Source organism: Lolium rigidum, chromosome 2, assembly GCF_022539505.1.
Source record: "Lolium rigidum isolate FL_2022 chromosome 2, APGP_CSIRO_Lrig_0.1, whole genome shotgun sequence".
NCBI lineage: Eukaryota > Viridiplantae > Streptophyta > Magnoliopsida > Poales > Poaceae > Lolium > Lolium rigidum.
Window position 1 is genome coordinate 52,168,648 of NC_061509.1, and position 12,739 is coordinate 52,181,386.

The following is a 12,739-nucleotide window of genomic DNA, read 5'->3' on the forward strand; positions in this document are numbered from 1 at the left end:
GCGAAAGTCGATATAGAGCGGCGAGCTGACGTAGACGGAGCCGGTGAAGCGCCGGTGTAATAACCCAGAACATAGGAACAACGAAGGGTAGATTTAGAAATGGGATGTGCATTTCATCGCAAAACGGGGGAAATTTTCGCGCCTTATTGCAACTAAACCTAAGAGGGATCGAGGTTCTCTCTCATTTTGCACTTAGGGTTAGGCAATGTGAGTTAGGGAAATTTCGACATGATCTCTTTTGTATCTTGTTGATTTGGGGAATTAATTTCATTTGACAAGTAAGATGCATTTGGAATATCAAACATTAAGTATAAGTGAATATGGAAATTGAAATCACAATTCAAAAACAAATTATGAATTCAAATAACTTTGAATTTCAAAGTGAATAATAAATACAACATTTATTCCAGAATATAAACATTACACAAATCAAAAGCTCATAAGTAAAATTTGAGCTTTATTGATATCACAACACAGATTACATTGTCTTTACAATATTCTTGATACAAGAATTGATGAATAATAAACAGAAATGAAAATGAAGATTACAATATTGTTCCTAAACTAAAACCTAGACTAAATGACTTGGAGAATATCTTCTGGTCATGTTCATCTTCAAAAACCTGCAAAATAAAACACCAACACTAGCCAGAATGTTAGTGTTAGCCAAAGAATTCAGTTTGGACAGAACCAAGTGTCATGCACACTTGTGCTTGTCCAAAACCATGGACAACACAAGATAAGGGCAACAACAGACCAAACCTGAGCACCACCAGGGGCTCAAGTTTCAGCATATGAGAGCACACAGCTCATGTGTGCTGGGCAAGCCACAGCAAGGCCATGCATCAGCTTAGTCACTAAAGCAAGCCAGGCTTGTGTGTCAATGCCGAAACGAAGCGAGTTCATATAAAAGGGACACAAACCCTAGAACCAAGTGCACGATCGACCAGATAAGATCACCAGGTAAGGGTGAAGCAAGAACAAGCCCAGTCCATCCAGTTCATAACCAAGAACAGAAACCAACACAACCAACTTAGCCACCAGAAATCATGGTGACCTGAGAAGATCATCCAAGACCTGGAGGTGAAGGGTTGTGACACAAACCCAAGTCTGCATCAACAAAACATTTCTTTCTAGGAGCTGGAACAAGGTATACCAAATACCTGGACAGATCCAATGGATCTGATCCATCACATATGCATGAAATAAGCATGGGTTGAGCAGATGCTCAAAAGGGTAGATCATCACTTGGTTTCACCAAGGATCACTGTCAGTCTAGAAGCTACTAAGATAGAAATCATCCAGATACAGATCTTGTGCACAGAAGCTAGAAATCATGCACAGATGCACACACTAGCAAGATCTCATGCACAGATAGCACCAGTAGATGTATTGCAAGGTTTAGCAGCTAACCAAGACAACACAGAAAATCCTAAGCATGCAACCATCAGGAAACCCTAGATTTCTTCACAAGCAAGCATATTGGCATTCATATTTATTATGATCCCCAAATATGCAAGCAAAGATGAATAGCCAACAAGATCCAACCAACCATGTGAGCAACCAGTCGGTAGCAAGGCTACTGAGGTCACAGCACACTTAGAACCATCCCAAGGCCAAGCCAAATACAAAGCATCACTATCCAGAAATGGATTCAGACTCTAATTGCTTGTAAAAGAATCATGAACAAGCAACTTCGAGATACAAGCAAGTAATTTAATCATCACTGCATAAGCAGTTCATCACAATTTAAGTAATACAAGCATGAATTTATCACAGATCCATGCTAAGCATTGACAGTAGCATACTATTAAGCAACACAGTTTAATCCATAGCCACTAGAGCAAGTCTAGGTAGCTAAGATGAGCAACAGCACAAGTAAGCAACATCATAGTGATGCTTGAGCATCAACATCACAAGATAATTGAATCATTTAGTCACAGTATTAACCAGTAAGCTATCACTGATAATTGAATTGATCAAATGGATCAATTATAGCAAGCCAAGTTACACAGAGAGGTTAGCCAACAAGCAAGGAATGATCCAATGGATCATTGGCTTGCATAGGAAGCACATAAGCATTTCCCAAGCACCACTGGCACTCACAAGTGTCACCGATGAACCACAAGCACACCTAGACAAGCAAGTATAACATGCCGATAAGCACAAGCAAGCCCATAAGCAAGTATTGCATGGCATAGCAAGCTCATAAGCAAGCACAACAGAGCATAGCAAGATTCAAGCAGGCTAGGAGCAACAGATAAGCAAACAGAGCATGTACAGCAAGCAAAGCAACACTGGCCAGTACCAGAAACTGGTGATTGGGCCATGAGCTTGCAGCAAAGGGAAGCATAGGAGGATTAAGCAACCATGGCAGAGTTCTGTGTGATCACAGGATCACCAGGGAGCAGTAGAACCGAAGGAAGAAGAAGCACAGTAGCTTGAGAGGCGCACAGGCATGGAGAGGAGAAGGAGATGGAGAGGATCACTTACATGCGCCTGGTGGCAGAGGCTATGGCATGGCGAGGCAGTGCTCGCGCGGCCATAGCAGCTGCAAGACCCAGGGTAGACGCCGGCGTTACGCCGACGAGCACGAACACCACCACAACACGGCACGGAGACGACGGCACTGGTACTGCAAGCAGCACCGCACCAGGTCGGTCTCGGAGACGCACACGTCGACGGCGAGGGCGAGAGCTCGTCGGAGATCACCCAGTCGCCCAAGGCGATTCTCCACGAGATCCAGAGAGGAGGCGATTCGCCAGGAGAGGAAGCAATCGGAGAAACCACGCGGACAGATCGATAGATCGTCTCGCGGCGGTCCAGATCAGGTAGGTGGCGAGGTCAGGGAAGCACGGCGATGGCCGGAGCACGGCGGCGGCCATGGCGGCGACGCCATCGCCAGCGCGTCGCGAGAGAGATTAGGGTTAGGTCGAGCGAGTGAGAGGGCCGAGTGAGTGAGAGTGAGGTGGGCCGTTCGGCGCCACCGAACCCAAAAGGGGATTAGCCTTATTGGGCCGTCCCTGGGTTTAGATTATTGGGCTGGGCCCAATATGGGTCCAGGGGGGTATTTTGGTCTTTTAACATTTAATAAAAGGCCAGAACTTTACCAAATTTTAATAAATCAAACACAACTCTAAAAATCCATTAAAAATTGGATTAATGAATGAAAAATAAATCTTAACAAGAATAAAATATGAAATGGAATTTATGAAACAAATTCAAAATTATGAATTTTAAGAATTTAAATAATAACTTGGAATTTAAAATTATCATTTCCTTGTAATTAAAATCCAAGGAAAAATCTCAAATAAGTTCAAATACTTATTTTCAAACATTTCAAAATGAAATTCTAATATTCCAAGTCATTTCTATTGAAAAGGGTATTTTTCCCGTAAAAATACTATATTCCTTGTTATTCCAAAAACTATAGAGGTAACTCTATAAATTTTCAATTATTTTTGGAATGATTAAGGGAATCACCAAGTAAATAGTTTTACTTTGAATTGTTGTACTTTGTGTGAATTAAAAATGGTTTATACTTTTAAATCAATTGTAAATTACTGTCAAAGGCATAAATCTTAAAAGCAACCCTAAATTGCTATAACTCAGCGGGGTAAAGGGATTCAACATAAAATAATACATCCATGATTGCATTATTTGGATTTTATAACATTGTCCTTACCGGACAATGATGCTTCTTACGTAACCCGAGGTCCAGGTTCCATCAACCGCATTGAACCGCACTATCTCGCAGTCCACAGTGCAAGTTCACCCTTGCTCATGTCAACTTGAGTATTTTCTACTACTTTAATGCAAAGCTATATACTTATCATTCCCGCATCGCAAATGAAATGTTACTTTCCAACTATGAATATGACTATGTGGCTGGCAATGGAACCATGGTATGTGTTGATATGGTGGAGGTTCCATTGCAATGGGTTATATCACCCTAGGATTAAATTACCAATGCCGTCCAGTGATTCTAGCGCCGTACAAACCGCGTTGACCATGAGATCTATAATGGCTCTGGGGAAGCCAGCCGTATCTTTTCCCTTCTGCACGCCAACGGATCGGAGAGCCGGTGGGGTGCTGGAGGCACTGCCGCAATAGGTTGGGATATCCTTTTAAATCCCCATCCATTAGTGATGATAAGCTCTACGATCTATGAGGGATTGTCCGGAGTACACCATGAGTAAAGCCGTATTATCGGGGAAGTCTACTCGGAGGTGTACGGTTGGACAAAAGGGTGGGTTTGCGATCGCGGAGAAGGCGGTGTGGGCTTGGATCTTTATACCTGGCCTCACACCAAAGGAAGTGTGAACGGGGGCAAGTCCCTGCGGATGGCAAAAAGGGTGAGATCTCTTGTGGGAAAAGTAACGCACCTCTCGCGAGTGTATCAAATTGTGGCTGTCACTCCTTGTTCCGGGAAGGAACCGCGAACGCGGCAGAAAGGAACTCCACGAAGTTCTAGTCAACCCGTGAAGACCGACGGGCATAGTTTTCATAATAAAAGCAACCTTTTGAAGAAATGATTGCAAAACATGCATTGACCGGCGATTTCCTGATCAATGGTCGTAGCTAGTGCATCAAACACCTTTTTCCTCTTTTAGAACTTGCCGAGTACCTCCGTACTCACTTTCTTTCGACACCCTTGCTAGACCGTGATCCGGAAGTGGAGGCCATCAACGATGGAGCACCGGAAGGAAGTTACGAGCTGGTCTACGAAGAACCCGATCTTACCGGCGGAGTGGAAGGCGTAGACTATGGGATAGTCTATGGATCGGATGACACGGAGGTGGAGGAGTAGTGACATACCCTAGCATCATAGAGCCGAGCAACGTAGAACTTACCTAAATAAGTTGTTGAGCTCTCTTTATATATGGCTATAAGTTGTAATCGTACTTAAGTAGTATCTTAGGGTGTTCTCATAGGACTCGTGAGAATACCAACTTGTTAAGACAATGTTTGTAATAAAGTATGGAGTGTTATGACCTGCAATGTTTCGTTGTACCACTCGAGGGATATGGCAATTTGTGAAGAAGTCCCTTCACAAAGATCATATCAACGACTTGTATACTACAACATGCAGTGGTATGCTGGGTCACCGCAGCTGGTATCAGAGCAAATGTTGCGACCTTAGGTTGGAAAACCTAGTATAGGGAAGAAACCTGTAGGAGTCTAGTAGAAATAGTAAAGGATTCTCTAGAAATATGGTGATTATTCACTTGAGAATAGCAAAACCATATATTTTAGTGCGATAATTCTTTATTATAGCTATTATGATGCATTATCACTACTAATATTCTGCTTTTGTATACAGCCATAATGGCGAACACTTTTCCTAAGAGGACTTTGAGGAAGGTTGAGGGTTGGCTTGGTGATTATGATGGACCAATAACAGCTCTCCCGTGTGGGATGTCGAAGGAACTTCATTGTGATCCACGGATACCTGTTATCAAGTATACCTACTATGATGGGGAAATCCTAGCCAAGTCAGAGTATCGGTCCAACTACCGACAAAACTGCTGATGAGTCGTATAATGCCATACGGAGAAGCCAAAACTATCACCACAGCCTACCACATGGGCCTATTCAAGGCAATCCTTGAGATAAGGCAAGCACAAGTCGAGAGAACCGCTATGTTCGTAGTTTTCTCATATACCTCATGCCGAGGAAGATGAGGATCCCACTCTGAATCATCTGGTGTTAGCACACAGAAGTCCTGAAGCTGCAGCACAGCACATGGATAGCTGTAAGTCTTTATTGACCACGATGTACCTTTTACACATGAAAATGAGGGGTGAGATTGACCACATGCTAGCTGAGTTCACGGACCCTGATAAAGTCCAAACTCGGATGCGTGATCTGAGAGCACAACCACAACATACTACACCTTTCTTTAGCTTAGACAGCTATGTAGATTTGAGTGACCAATTGTCCCATAAAGATCCACTCACACCCAACTTTGTTCCACACTATCCACATGTGTCAGCATCATATGAATCTGGATATGGGGGAGATGATTCCAGAAACCTAAACTGCTCGGAGTCACCAATCGAGAATTCGACTGGTTGGCGTTTCGGGGAACCATATGGGGATGAAGGAGAACCCATCACTTGTGAATCCGAGGATGAAGGAGGCGCGGTAACCAGAATGTTAACCAAAGCTTTGGGCAGGAAGAGAAAGACACCAACTCCATTTCTTTAGATTTGGAGATGGGGTTACCCAAAACATCCCAGTACGTCGTAGGTGAGAGTTCTGGAACAAAGAAGAAGAAGAAGAAGAAGAAGAAGATGAGGGGTCAAGTGAATAGGAATCCTCCATGGATGGCAGAAGAAGGTGAGCTGTATCCCACTGGGGATACATATGAGTCTTTATCCAGCTACTTTGGCATGACAGATCTCTGTCTCGGCACTTCGTCCGATTCCGACTACATACCTACTGGAAGGACCTTCATTCCGGACGGGGTCCGAAGACAAACCGTTGTACCGGATGGACCCCAGGGATGTACGCGGAGGCGAGTTATGATGACGAGGAGTAGAGCTCCAAGGAAGAATAAAGTAATCTAGGTGGTATTGTAATAGAACGTATTTTAAATTCCCGTTGGCTTGGGCTTTGAGCCAAATAAGTGGTTTATATATACCACATGTAATATAAGTGTGTATGTTATGTAATATACAAAGTATATGCATAATAAATGTTTGTTTTGGATTTGCTTCTTGATTTCATTGTGTGACTAGTTCTGGGCAATGAGTTGAGCTCAGAAAACATTTGCATGATGTAATTATGAGTAATCGCTCTTTGTTACAGGACTAGGGGGACATGGCGTTAGTTGAAACTGAAGAGGCTCGACGAGAGCGGGAGGAGAGAGAAAAAGAGGAGGCCGATGCAGCAGCTAGAGCGGAGAATGCACCACCACCACCACACCCAATGATGCACCCAGACTTCCAACAATATATGAGAGCAATGGAGGAAGATAGGAGGCGTTATCAGGAAAGTCAAAGCAAGAACATGCAAGACTTCTTTACCCAAGTCATCAATGATAGGGGTAATGAAGGCAAGGGAGTAACTTTATCGACTTCCAAAATGCAAGACCACTACCTTTTACATCAGCTCCAGTAACCAATGGACGCCGAAGATTGGCTTATGGATACGGAAAGGAAGCCGAAAACCGTTGGTTGCAACGATGAGGAGAAGATCGGATATACCACTTATCCGTTGTCGGGACCAGCAGCGTCATGGTGGGAGAATCTTGTAGCAAGTACACCCTCCCGATAAGGTGTTCACCCGGGAGGAGTTCAAGAAGAAGTTCCGGGATGCCCATGTTCCGGACAGCGTGGTGGAGTTGAAGAAGAGGGAGTTTGAAGAACTACGACAGAATACTGCACCTATTATGCAGTATGTTCGGGATTTCAACAGGCTATCCAGGTATGCACCTGAGGATGTTGATACGGAGGAGAAGAGGAAGAAGCGATTCATGAAAGGCATGAATCCATACATGAAGATGCAACTGAGGTTGGCACGGACTGCCGAATTCCAGGAACTGATTGACTCGGCAATCACTTTCGAGGATGATTACCGGCAAGTCCAAGAGGACAGGAGGAAGAGGGCTCGTATCGAGCCAAGGAAGTACCCAATCAGTAAACCAATACCCGATCGGAGTTTCAAACCCCGATATCGACCTACTACCGGTAATCAATACAACCGGGGAGGTCGAATCGAATCCAATCAACCAGATCATCTGCAACAATTGTGGCCTGAGAGGTCATTTGCAGAAGGATTGTCAGAAACCCAGAATCATCTGTTATGGTTGTGGGAAGGAAGGACACATCAAGCCGGATTGTCCAAACAAGGCGTCTTGGAGCGGACAGAGCTCAGGAGGACGAGGAGGAAACAACAACAACCGCAACAACAACAACAACAACAACAACAACCGCAACTACAACAACAACAACAAGAGGGGAAAGCCATATGGAAAGCTGAATTGCACATCTTTGGAACAAGCGGAAGAATCAGATCAGACAGTCTTAGGTACGCTAAGCATTCTTACTCATCCTGGCAAAGTATTATTTGATACGGGAGCAACCACATCATTTCTTGCATTGGAGTTTGTGGAAAAATTCGGGCTTAGATGTTCTAAGTTAGAAACCCCTATAACTGTCCTATCCGCGGGGGGAACGATATTAGTAACCCACGTGAAAGAAGCACAAGTCTTAACTATTTGTGACTGTGTGTATTTCGCGGACCTATTCATCATACCCATGAAGGACATATCTGTCATCCTAGGGATGGATTGGTTGACAGAGAATGGAGCGGTGATTAACTGTGGAGACAAAACAGTATCACTTCGCAACTCCATCGGAGGTCGAATAGTGTTCCAAGGAGATAAGTACAGTGAGTTGGAGATTGGATTGGAACTCAATAGTCTGAAGGAGGTGAGAATTGAAGATATTCCCGTAGTGAATGAGTTTAAGGATGTATTTCCTAAGGAACTACCGCGGATGCCACCCGATAGAGAGATAGAATTCACAATCGACTCTGATTCCAGGCACAGCACCAATAGCTCAACCACCATATAAGATGGGGCCAAAGGAATTAGTGGAACTTAAAGCTCAGATTGATGAGTTAGAACAGAAGGGATTCATTCAAGAAAGTGTGTCACCTTGGGGTACACCAGTTATTTTTGTGGATAAAAGAGATGGAGGAAAGAGAATGTGTGGGGATTACAGAAATTTGAACAATGTAACTATCAAGAACAAGTATCCTTTACCTAGAATCCAAGACCTTTTTGATCAAGTTCAAGGAGCGGGAGTCTTTCAAAGATAGATTTGAGGTCAGGATACCATCAAATCAAGATCAAGAAGGAGGATGTACCAAAAACGGCGTTTGTATCAAGGTATGGACACCATGAATACTTGGTTGTACCATTTGGACTAACAAATGCACCAGCAATTTTCATGAATTTGATGAACAAGATATTCATGAAGTACTTGGACAAGTTTGTGATAGTGTTCATAGATGATATTCTAATCTATTCCAAAGATAAAGAAGAACATGCCAAGCATTTGAAGATAGTTCTCGCAAATTTTGAGAGAACATCAGCTATATGCAAAGTTTAGCAAGTGCAAATTTTGGTTAGATAGTGTTGAATTTCTTGGGCATGTCATAACCAAAGAAGGCATAGCGGTGAATCCAAGCAAGGTTCAGTCCGTGTTGGAATGGAAATCCCCTAAAAATGCTAAGGAGATACGAGGATTTCTTGGTATGGCAAGCTATTATCGGAGATTCATAGAGGGATTTTCGAAGATTGCAGGACCAATGACCAAGTTACTCAAGAAAAATACTCCATTTGTGTGGACAGATGAGTGTGAAGCCAGCTTCCAAACACTCAAAGATAAGTTAACCACAACACCGGTGTTAGCAGTTCCTGAACCAGGAAAGGATTACACGGTGTATTGTGATGCTTCCAAGAATGGACTTGGATGTGTTCTTATGCAAGATCGGAAGGTAATAGCTTATGGATCAAGACAGTTGAAACCCCATGAACACAACTACCCAGTACATGATCTAGAGTTAGCGGCAGTTGTGTATGCTCTGAAGAGTTGGAGACAATTTTTATATGGATCCAAGTGTGAGTTATACACCGATCACAAAAGTTTGAAATATTTCTTCACTCAGAAGGAATTAAACATGAGGCAGAAGAGATGGTTAGAGTTGATTAAGGATTACGACCTTAAGATCAATTATACACCAGGCAAAGCTAATGTAGTAGCAGATGCCCTAAGTAGGAAGAGTACCGAGAATCAACCTACGGAATGGGAGATTCCAAAGGAACTTCGGAAAGAGCTAGAGGATGCTCAGATTTTGTTTATTCAAGGTGATGTTAAGGGAAGTGTAGCAACCATGAGGATTATGGATGAGATGTATTCAGATTTGAAATATGAGATTATCCGAAAGCAAGCGGATGATTTGTTCATACAAGAGGAAATCAAAAGAATTGGTGAAGGAAGACCATCGGAATTCCATCTAGGGGATTTTGATTCATTATACTTCCGTAAAAGGATCTCGTGTACCGGATGATCCGAAGTGAAGTCAATCATATTAAAGGAAGCACATGAAACCCCTTATTCAATACATCCGGGAAGTACTAAGATGTATATGGATTTGAAGGAGATGTTCGGTGGAACAACATGAAAAGAGAAATAGCACAATATGTCTCGGAATGTCATACATGTCAACGAGTGAAGGCAGAACATCGTAGTCCCGCAGGATTACTCAAACCACTAGAGATACCGGAATGGAAATGGGATGAAATCGGAATGGATTTTGTTACTGGTCTACCAATGACTAGTAAGAAGAAGGATATGATATGGGTAATAGTGGACAGACTTACCAAGAGTGCTCATTTCATAGCCGTAAACACAAAGGATACTGCAGAAAAGCTTGTGGATATATATGTGAAGGAGATTGTGAGTAAGCATGGAGTACCAAAGAAGATAGTCTCAGATAGAGGTTCAATTTTCACATCAGCATTTTGGAAACAACTCCAAGAAGCTTTGGGATCCAAGTTAGATTTCAGTACAAGCATATCATCCACAAACCGGAGGACAAACCGAAAGAACCAATCGGATACTTGAGGACATGCTTAGAGCCCGTGCTTCGAACTTTGGAGGTTCATGGGAGGACCATTTACCTCTAGCGGAGTTCTCATATAACAATAGTTATCGCAGTAGCATCCAGATGGCACCGTACGAAGCATTGTACGGAAGAAAGTGTCGATCACCAATTTGTTGGTTTGAAACCGGAGAAAACAAGGAATTTACACCGGACTACATCAAGGAGAGACAAGACGTCATCGAGGTGATCCGGGATAGACTCAAAATAGCTCAGAGTCGTCAGAAGAGTTACGCCGACTTAAAGAGAAGAGATTGGGAACCGAAAGTGGGAGACATGGTTTATCTGAAGGTTAGCCCAATGAAAGGACTTAAGAGGTTCGGAGTGAAAGGAAAGTTAAGTCCTCGATATATTGGACCATTTAAGATACTCAGTCAGAATCGAGGAACAGCTTTTGAGTTGGAGTTACCGGCACAACTAAGTCAAGTTCATAATGTGTTTCATGTTTCACAACTCAGAAAGTGTTTAAAGGCACCAGATGATCCCATAACATATGAAGAAATAGAATTGCAATCTGACCTAACTTATGTGGAAAGACCGGAAAAGATCTTAGAAGTACAGTGGAAGAAGTTAAGAAACAGGGCAATCAAATACTGTAAAGTGCAATGGCAACATCATCCTGAGCGAGAAGCAACTTGGGAGACGGAAGAAGAATTAAGGAAGTCTTACCCCGAGATGTTCAGGTACCAATCTTAACTTCGGGACGAAGTTTCGTTAAGGGGGAGAGGCTGTAATAACCCATAACATAGGAACAACGAAGGGTAGATTTAGAAATGGGATGTGCATTTCATCGCAAAACGGGGGAAATTTTCGCGCCTTATTGCAACTAAACCTAAGAGGGATCGAGGTTCTCTCTCATTTTGCACTTAGGGTTAGGCAATGTGAGTTAGGGAAATTTCGACATGATCTCTTTTGTATCTTGTTGATTTGGGGAATTAATTTCATTTGACAAGTAAGATGCATTTGGAATATCAAACATTAAGTATAAGTGAATATGGAAATTGAAATCACAATTCAAAAACAAATTATGAATTCAAATAACTTTGAATTTCAAAGTGAATAATAAATACAACATTTATTCAAGAATATAAACATTACACAAATCAAAAGCTCATAAGTAAAATTTGAGCTTTATTGATATCACAACACAGATTACATTGTCTTTACAATATTCTTGATACAAGAATTGATGAATAATAAACAGAAATGAAAATGAAGATTACAATATTGTTCCTAAACTAAAACCTAGACTAAATGACTTGGAGAATATCTTCTGGTCATGTTCATCTTCAAAAACCTCGCAAAATAAAACACCAACACTAGCCGTAATGTTAGTGTTAGCCAAAGAATTCAGTTTGGACAGAACCAAGTGTCATGCACACTTGTGCTTGTCCAAAACCATGGACAGCACAAGATAAGGGCAACAACAGACCAAACCTGAGCACCACCAGGGGCTCAAGTTTCAGCATATGAGAGCACACAGCTCATGTGTGCTGGGCAAGCCACAAGCAAGGCCATGCATCAAGCTTAGTCACTAAAGCAAGCCAGGCTTGTGTGTCAATGCCAGAACAGAAGCAGAGTTCATATAAAAGGGACACAAACCCTAGAACCAGTGCACAGTCGACCAGATAAGATCACCAGGTAAGGGTGAAGCAAGAACAAGCACAGTCCATCCAGTTCATAACCAAGAACAGAAACCAACACAACCAACTTAGCCACCAGAAATCATGGTGACCTGAGAAGATCATCCAAGACCTGGAGGTGAAGGGTTGTGACACAAACCCAAGTCTGCATCAACAAAACATTTCTTTCTAGGAGCTGGAACAAGGTATACCAAATACCTGGACAGATCCAATGGATCTGATCCATCACATATGCATGAAATAAGCATGGGTTGAGCAGATGCTCAAAAGGGTAGATCATCACTTGGTTTCACCAAGGATCACTGTCACTCTAGAAGCTACTAAGATAGAAATCATCCAGATACAGATCTTGTGCACAGAAGCTAGAAATCATGCACAGATGCACACACTAGCAAGATCTCATGCACAGATAGCACCAG